This window comes from Stegostoma tigrinum, chromosome 29 (genome assembly GCF_030684315.1).
Source record: "Stegostoma tigrinum isolate sSteTig4 chromosome 29, sSteTig4.hap1, whole genome shotgun sequence".
Lineage (NCBI taxonomy): Eukaryota > Metazoa > Chordata > Chondrichthyes > Orectolobiformes > Stegostomatidae > Stegostoma > Stegostoma tigrinum.
The window spans coordinates 43,319,007-43,326,088 of NC_081382.1; the positions used below are offsets into that span (position 1 = coordinate 43,319,007).

General features: G+C 48.6%; 1 protein-coding gene across 5 annotated transcripts in view; it reads left to right on the forward strand.

The window, feature by feature from the left end:
* The window catches only part of LOC125465305 (snRNA-activating protein complex subunit 4), a 51,597-nt gene extending 50,391 nt beyond the window's left edge, over positions 1–1,206 (forward strand). For all 5 annotated transcript variants that reach the window (XM_048558604.2, XM_059638147.1, XM_059638149.1 and 2 more), the window contains one exon: positions 890–1,206. The gene's annotated coding sequence lies outside the window, so the exon portion shown is untranslated. The remainder of the gene's footprint in view (positions 1–889) is intronic.
* The last annotated feature ends 5,876 nt before the right edge of the window (positions 1,207–7,082 follow it).

Here is a 7,082-nt window from a genome sequence, read left to right on the forward strand (position 1 = left end):
GGGCTTGAACTCACTGGAATTTAGAGTGAGGGGAATCTTGTGAGAACGTATAAAATCCTGATGGGACTGGACAGGCTAGATGCAGAAAGAATGTTCCTGATGTTGGGGAAGCCCAGAACCAGGGATCATGGCCTAATAATAAGGGGTGAGCTATTCAGGACTGAGATGTGAAAGAACCTGTTCATTCAACAGTTGTGAACCTGTGGAATTCTCTTCCCCCAGGAAGCTATTGGGGGACAGTTTGAGAGATATATTCAAGAGGGGGCTGGACGTGGTCCTCGCAGCTAAAGGGATCAAGGGATATGGGCAGAGCATGGGAATGGAATACTGAGATTTCATGGTCATCCATGGTCATGTTGAGTGATGGTGCAGACTCGAAGGGCCAAATGACCTACTCCTGCAGCCAGTTTCTATGTTTGTGTTTGAGTTGGGGGGCAGGCAGAATGGTCGTGAGGAGCAGAGAGCCCATCGTTGTCTGGTTGGGCTATGGCCTCTTTGTGTTGTATTTTTGATTGCCTGTACTGGCCTGTTTGCTGCTTCACTGACGGTGAATTTGCTGCACACCATTATCCTGTTCTCTACCCTCTTGATCCAACTACCTGAACTGTGCTAGTGGAATCGCCTGATTTTACAGTCGGGAATGAGGATTGAGAATGGTCGTGGGGCAGTGCGGGGGGAGGAGTATCTGTGGTCTGGGTGTTTGGAGGTTGCGGGGAGATGAAAGGTTTTGCAGATGGCTTCAGTAAGAGGAGGCCTCAGCGAAGTCAAGCCCTGAAGTGGTGTGGGCAAGGCGTGGCCCTTTTGCCAGAGGAACGGGCCTTTGAGTATTGGCCCTTGTGTATACTTTGTGACTCTGCCAATTGTAGTGATGTGCTCTTTTTAATTTCAGGAGAAGACCTCCCCAGGTTTATGGACGGTTTCCCCTCACTGCTTGGAAACAAGAGCAGGATGGAGGACTGCTTCCCTTGATTGCTGAATCCAAATTGATCAACAGACAGAGCATACAAACAGCTGGAGGAAGGGGATTCACTAATTGCTTTTAATGTTCTCACTGTTTTAGTCATGAGGATGGACTGTTGGTGTTTTCTGGAGTTAAACTTTGAGGTGCAGTAAATAATGCTGTTCAGAAGGGTAGTGACAAAACTGCACATCATCACTATCATCTCCCTAGGCCCCCTCTAATTGAATTTGTTCTCCTTGCTGTAGCAGAACATATTATGTTTTATTAAAAGTTATTTTATAAATTACAAATGGTTTGTGTTGACCCTGTGGGGAGGCTGGGAAGGAGTGAATGGGACTCTGCTGTGTGTGGAAGGGAGTTAACAGCAGGGCATTTGCAGCTAAGTGTGGTAAAGGTGTGGCGCATTCTCCACAATCACATTTCAGGAATGACCCCTTCACCAGTAACCACGGCCCCTGCCCCTTGCTGCCCTGCCCATCCACTACACCACCTGCCTGCCCCTCCCACGAGTGACAGCAGCTCTTCCACAGTTCAGGCATGAATTCCATTCTCATGTGGCAGCCCTTGGTATTGAATGCCAGCAGGCAGTTCAGCAAAGACAGCATCCCAGGACAGCTCAACGTCACTCATTCCACCTCCATTCAATGTGCAGCAGGACCCTGAAGATGGGAATCTAGAGCTGATAGAGCTTCCTTCTCTGCCGTTGTTACTATTTGCCAAACAGCCAGAGAACTCGAGATGTTTCCAACACTGTCATCAGAGTCTGCTGGCAGAATCTGTCTCTGTCTTGCTATCAAGTTCTGAATGAGATGGTAATCTCACTAAATCAGCCACTTCTTGTCATATAAAATTGCCTGTTTGTGTTTTTAGACCCAGACCGTAGCAGTAAGCATTGTAGCTACACGAGTAGGCCAGAAGCTGGGAATACCGCGGCGAGTTACTCACCTCCTGATTCTCTCCTCCCAAAGCCTGTCCACTGTGGAATACTCGCCACTTGCCTGGATAAGTGCAGCTCCAATAATACCTGAAACGTGACACTATCCAGGAACAAAGCAGCTGCTTGATTGGCGGCCCATGCATCACCTTTGGTGTTCATTCCCTCTGTCACCACAAACCATTCAGCAGCAGTGTGTACTATCTACAAGATGTGCTGCAAAAACTCACCAAAGCTCCTCAGACAGCACCTCCCAAACCCACAACCACTTCCACCCAGAGCGACAAGAGCAGTGCACGCGTGGGAACGCCATCCCCTGCAAGTTCACCATTCCAAAATTTATGGCTATCCCTTCAGTGTTGCTGGGTCAAAACCCTGGAATTCCCTCCCTGAGGGCATTGTGGCACTTTGAGGAGGCAGCTCACCCCCACCTTTTCAGTGACACCTAGGGACAGCCAATAAACGCCGATGGCACCCACGTCCGTTGGAAAAACTTCTCTCAACTGTCGAGCTGCCCTGTGTGTGAAATGAAAGTTTGGATATCGCTGTAACAAAGGGTCATTGGGACTCTGATGTGAACTCGGCAGCAGTTGCTGCTAAACCTGCAGAGTTTCTCAAGTGCTTTCTACATTTCGGCTGTTGTGTTGGCATTTTGCTTTTTTTTTCCCCCTTTGACATGATCCCACTCCCGGTTTCAAGCGAGTGCCTGTTAACTGTGTATATTTGTAGGTGTGTGTACCTGTGTGAGATCAGACAGGAGCTGTTGCTGTGACAAACTGAGCCCCATTCCCCTGCTGACAAACAGGCTGACATTAATGAGACTTCAATTGATTCAATTTTGCCCCAACTGCTCCCTCCCACCTCCTCCTCCTCCTCCTCTCCACCCCTCCCCACTCCCCAGCTACGTGGTGTACTGATTGTGTGTCACGAGCTTCAGAATCCCTGGAGATAGAGCTGTTTATAAGGCAATGGGTTCAGTAAGGAAAGGGTTAAGATTAAAGTCATGAAGCTCAAGTCTAGATAAATAATCTGAACCAAAATGAAGAAGTGAAGTGTAACCTTCATTATCTGTGATCTTAACAATCACCATCGCAAACTTTAAAAAAGAAAAAAAGGCAACCAAGCTAAAACCGAAACTCCTGTCACTTGTTCACCTAAAATTAAAACTTGCCCCATGCTGTCCCCTCCCAGGACAGGGTTAGCATGAGGTTAGGTACAAAGCTTCCTTTGTACTGTTCCACACACTCCCAGGACAGATTTCAACGACCCGGGTGGAAAAAGCTCCAACTTAATTTGTGTGGATGTGGGTGAGGTTGTAATTGCTATTGGAAAATGATCAATTTTCCTTCCACCTTCCAGCCTGCTCTCACCTTCGCCAGGTCTATCTCTGACTTCTCTCTTCCCTTCTTCAACATCTGTGTCCATTTCTGAAGACAGACTGGCAACCAACTTCCATCATAAACTGACTGACTCCCACAGCTACTTGGACTATATATTCTTACACCCTGCTTCCTGTAAAGACTTAATTCCATTCTCCCAGTTCCCCAGCTTCTGTCATCCCCAAAGTAGACAAAGAACCTCCCAAATGTTCCCTTTCTTCCATTGAATATTCCCCAGCACCATTGTCGAATGGCTATGACCCATCTCCTACACCTCCGCCCTCACCCCTTCCCTCCCACAACAACAATAGGTTTCCCCTTATCCTCACCAATCATCCCACCAGCATCCACATCCAGAAGATCATCAAGATGCCATTTCCGCCACCTCCAGCAGATGCCACCACCAGATATATATTTCCCCCCCCACCCCCCCTTGTCTGCCTTCTGCTGTAACCTTTCCCTCTGGGACACCCTGCTCCACATTTCTTTCACCCCCAACACTCCCCCACAGCCCCATGGCACCTTCCCCTGTAACTGGCGAAGGTGCAACACCTGTCTATTGTCTCCTCCCTCCCCAGGATCCAAGGGCCCAAACATACCTTCCAGGTGAACCAACACTTCACCTGCACTTTCCAGAGTCTCTTCTACTGCATTCACTGCTCACAATGTGGTCGCCTCTACAACAGGGAAACAAACCATAGACTATGTGACTGTTTCGCAGAACATCTACATTCTGCTCACTAAAAAGACCCTGAATTACCCATTGCCTGCCACTTTACCACACCACCCTGTTCCCTGGCCAACTTATCTGTTTCTGGCTTACTGCAGTGTTCCAGTGAAGCTCAGTGCAAGCTGGAAGAACAGCACCTCATTTTCTGTTTGGGACCCTGCAACTTCAGGACTCGGTACTGAATTCAGTAATTTTAGGGCCTGAGCATCTTCCGTGTCCTTTACCCCAGCCCCCACGTGCTAGGCCTTGTTATCACATGGGCTTCTTTCAGTACAGCTAACCCTTTTGCAACTACTCATTGGGCCTAGTGTCAAGTTTTCCTCGGCTTACCATCAACTATGCCTTCATCTGCCTTTCTCTCTCTCTGCTCTTCTTGTTCCCCTCTGGCATGTGGGTATCATTGGCTGGCCTAGAATTTATTGCCCATCCCCAGTTGCCCGTCTATCTGCTTGCTGCCTTCCCTCTGCCCGTCAGCGTATATACCACCTTTCCCTAGAGACTGTCAGTTCTGAAGATGGGCCATCTGGCTTGAAGCATTAACTCTGTTTCTTTCTCTGCAGGCTGGTCGATTGCTTTGATTAACTGTCACTTTTACCTAAGTACAGTAAAAAGCTTTGCTTGCGAGCAGTAAATGCAGATCATAGTAAGCAAGGACATCCAGACCATTGGATGAAAATAAAACTTGGACAGAGTAAGGCTACAGATTACACTGCACAGGATGTGTGCCAGGCACGATCAGCATTATCTGAAGTCTGAATGTCCATTCAGCAGTCTAATAACGGCCGGGAAGAAGCTGTTTCTGAACCTGCTGGTGCGTGTGTTCAAGCTTCTGCATCTTCTGCCTGGCAGAAGAGAGCATTACCAGGGTGGGATGGGGGCCTTTGATGATGTTGGGAGCCTTTCCATGGCAATTGGCCATGTAAATGGAGTCCACGGATGGAAGGTTGGCTTCTGAGATGGTCTGGGCTGTGCACACCACCGTCTGTAGTTTCCTACAGCCCTGGGCAGAGCAGTTGCCGTTCCAGGCCGATATGCACCTGGACAGTTTGCTTTCAATAGTGCGTCTGTAAAAGTTGGTGAGGGGCCTTATGGACATGGCCAAATTTCCTGAGCTGCCTGAGGAGGAGATGTTGTTGTGCATTCTTGACCATCGCACCGAGTTGGGAAGTTCAGGACGGGTTGTCAGTTATCATCACTCCTAAGAACTTGATGCTCTCAAACCTCTCAACCTCAGTTCCATTGATGTAGATGGGGGCACATTCGCCTCCTTCCTTTCTGATGGCAATGATCAGTTCTTTAGTTTTGCCGACATTGAGATAGATATTGTTCTCATTGCACCATATCACCAAGCCCTCTATCTCCTTCCTGTATTCCGACTCATCTTTGTTTGATATCCATCCTACCACAGTGGTGTTGTCAGCAAACTTGTAGATGGCATTTGTTTGGAATTTGGCTACACAGTCGCGAGTATACAGGGAGTACAGTAGGGAGCTGAGAACACATCCTTGGGGGACTGAAGTATTGAGTGTTATCGAGGAGGAAGTGCAGGTTTCAGTCTTCACTGATTGGGGCCTGTGGGTCAGAAAGCTGAGGATCTAGTTGCAGGGATGCTGCCAGACCCACTGAGTTTCTCCAGCAATTTCTCTCTTTGTTATAAATGCAGATGTTGGGCTGTGAGGTGAGGATGTGTTAAACATTTAGCCAGACCAGAATGTTCCTGACAGTCCTGTTCTGAAGCCAGTTTACTGGGGGGGTTGTGGGGGGCTGTCACCCCATGACCAAAAGATCCAATTCAGTCCTTTTTCTCTCGGCCCACCAGCAAAACAGCCCACCCTGTCCCCCCAGCATACTGCCTACCCTCCCCAACACACCCCCAGTGGTCTGGGACCAGCTTCCCTGGCATTCTGAGATATGGAAATGTGAGCATTCTGCAGCACTGTGATGAGCAGACTAACACATGGATATTTGTATCAGAGATAATAGGAACTGCAGATGCTGGAGAATCTGAGATAACAAGGTGTGAAGCTGGATGAACACAGCAGGCCAAGCAGCATCAGAGGAGCACAAAAGCTGACGTTTCGCGCCTAGACCCTTCCTCAGAATCTGATGAAGGATCTCGGCCTGAAACATCAGCTTTCCTGCTTCTAAGATGCTGCTTGGCCTGCTGTGTTCATCCAGCTCCACACCTTGTTAACATGGGGATAATGTTTGTGCTCCAATAAAACTCTCTTCTTTACATTTGAAATGTATCTTAGACAGTGCTTTGTTGCTCACAAACCTCTCTTTCCTTCTTAATGTTGACAATTGCTTGAATAAATTGCGCACTTTATTTAGTGTTGACACGTTTCTGTTATATTGATCACGTCCATCTAGAAGGACGATGGCAGCAGACACATGGGAACATCAGCTCCCCCTACAAGACTCCTCCCCAAGCTACTCACCATCCTGACTTGGAAATATATCACATTCCCTCAGTGCCACTGGGTCAAAATCATAGAATTCCGCCTTAATGGTATAGTGGGTCAACCCACAGCACAAGGACTGCAGAGGTTCAAGAAGGCAGCTCACCCCCACGTTCTCAAGGGGCAACTAGGGACAGGGCAGTAACTGCTGGGCCCAGCTAGCAAAGCCCCTCCCTGGGAATGAATGAAGGAAGTTCAGAGCCGGGCTTTGAGCCACAGTGAGACCTACCCTTTCCTCTATCTCGTGGATTCGCTGGGGCAGCTGCCTGGTGGTCCTGGCTGAAGCCTCTCCATGGGGCAGCTACTGGAAAGATTTCTGCTGCCATTCAGCCCAAGCAGGCTGGGGATAGCCCCAATTGGTCCTGGGGCCGAGAGTCAACATTTCAACAAGTGGCTTGAGCTGTGGCCGGTGGTTGTTCTGGAGCGAGTATTGAGGTTCTTGAAATACAATTTTACAAGATACAATCTCAGAGCAATTTGAGTAAAGTGTAACTTGTCTGTGAGCCGGGAGGACTGGGCTCAAGGCTCAGCTGCTGCCGAGGTGTGAGATAATATTCCTGCACAGGCTGAATAAATCTGGAGCCAGCTCAGGAACGTTGCCACCTTTGTTGTGTAA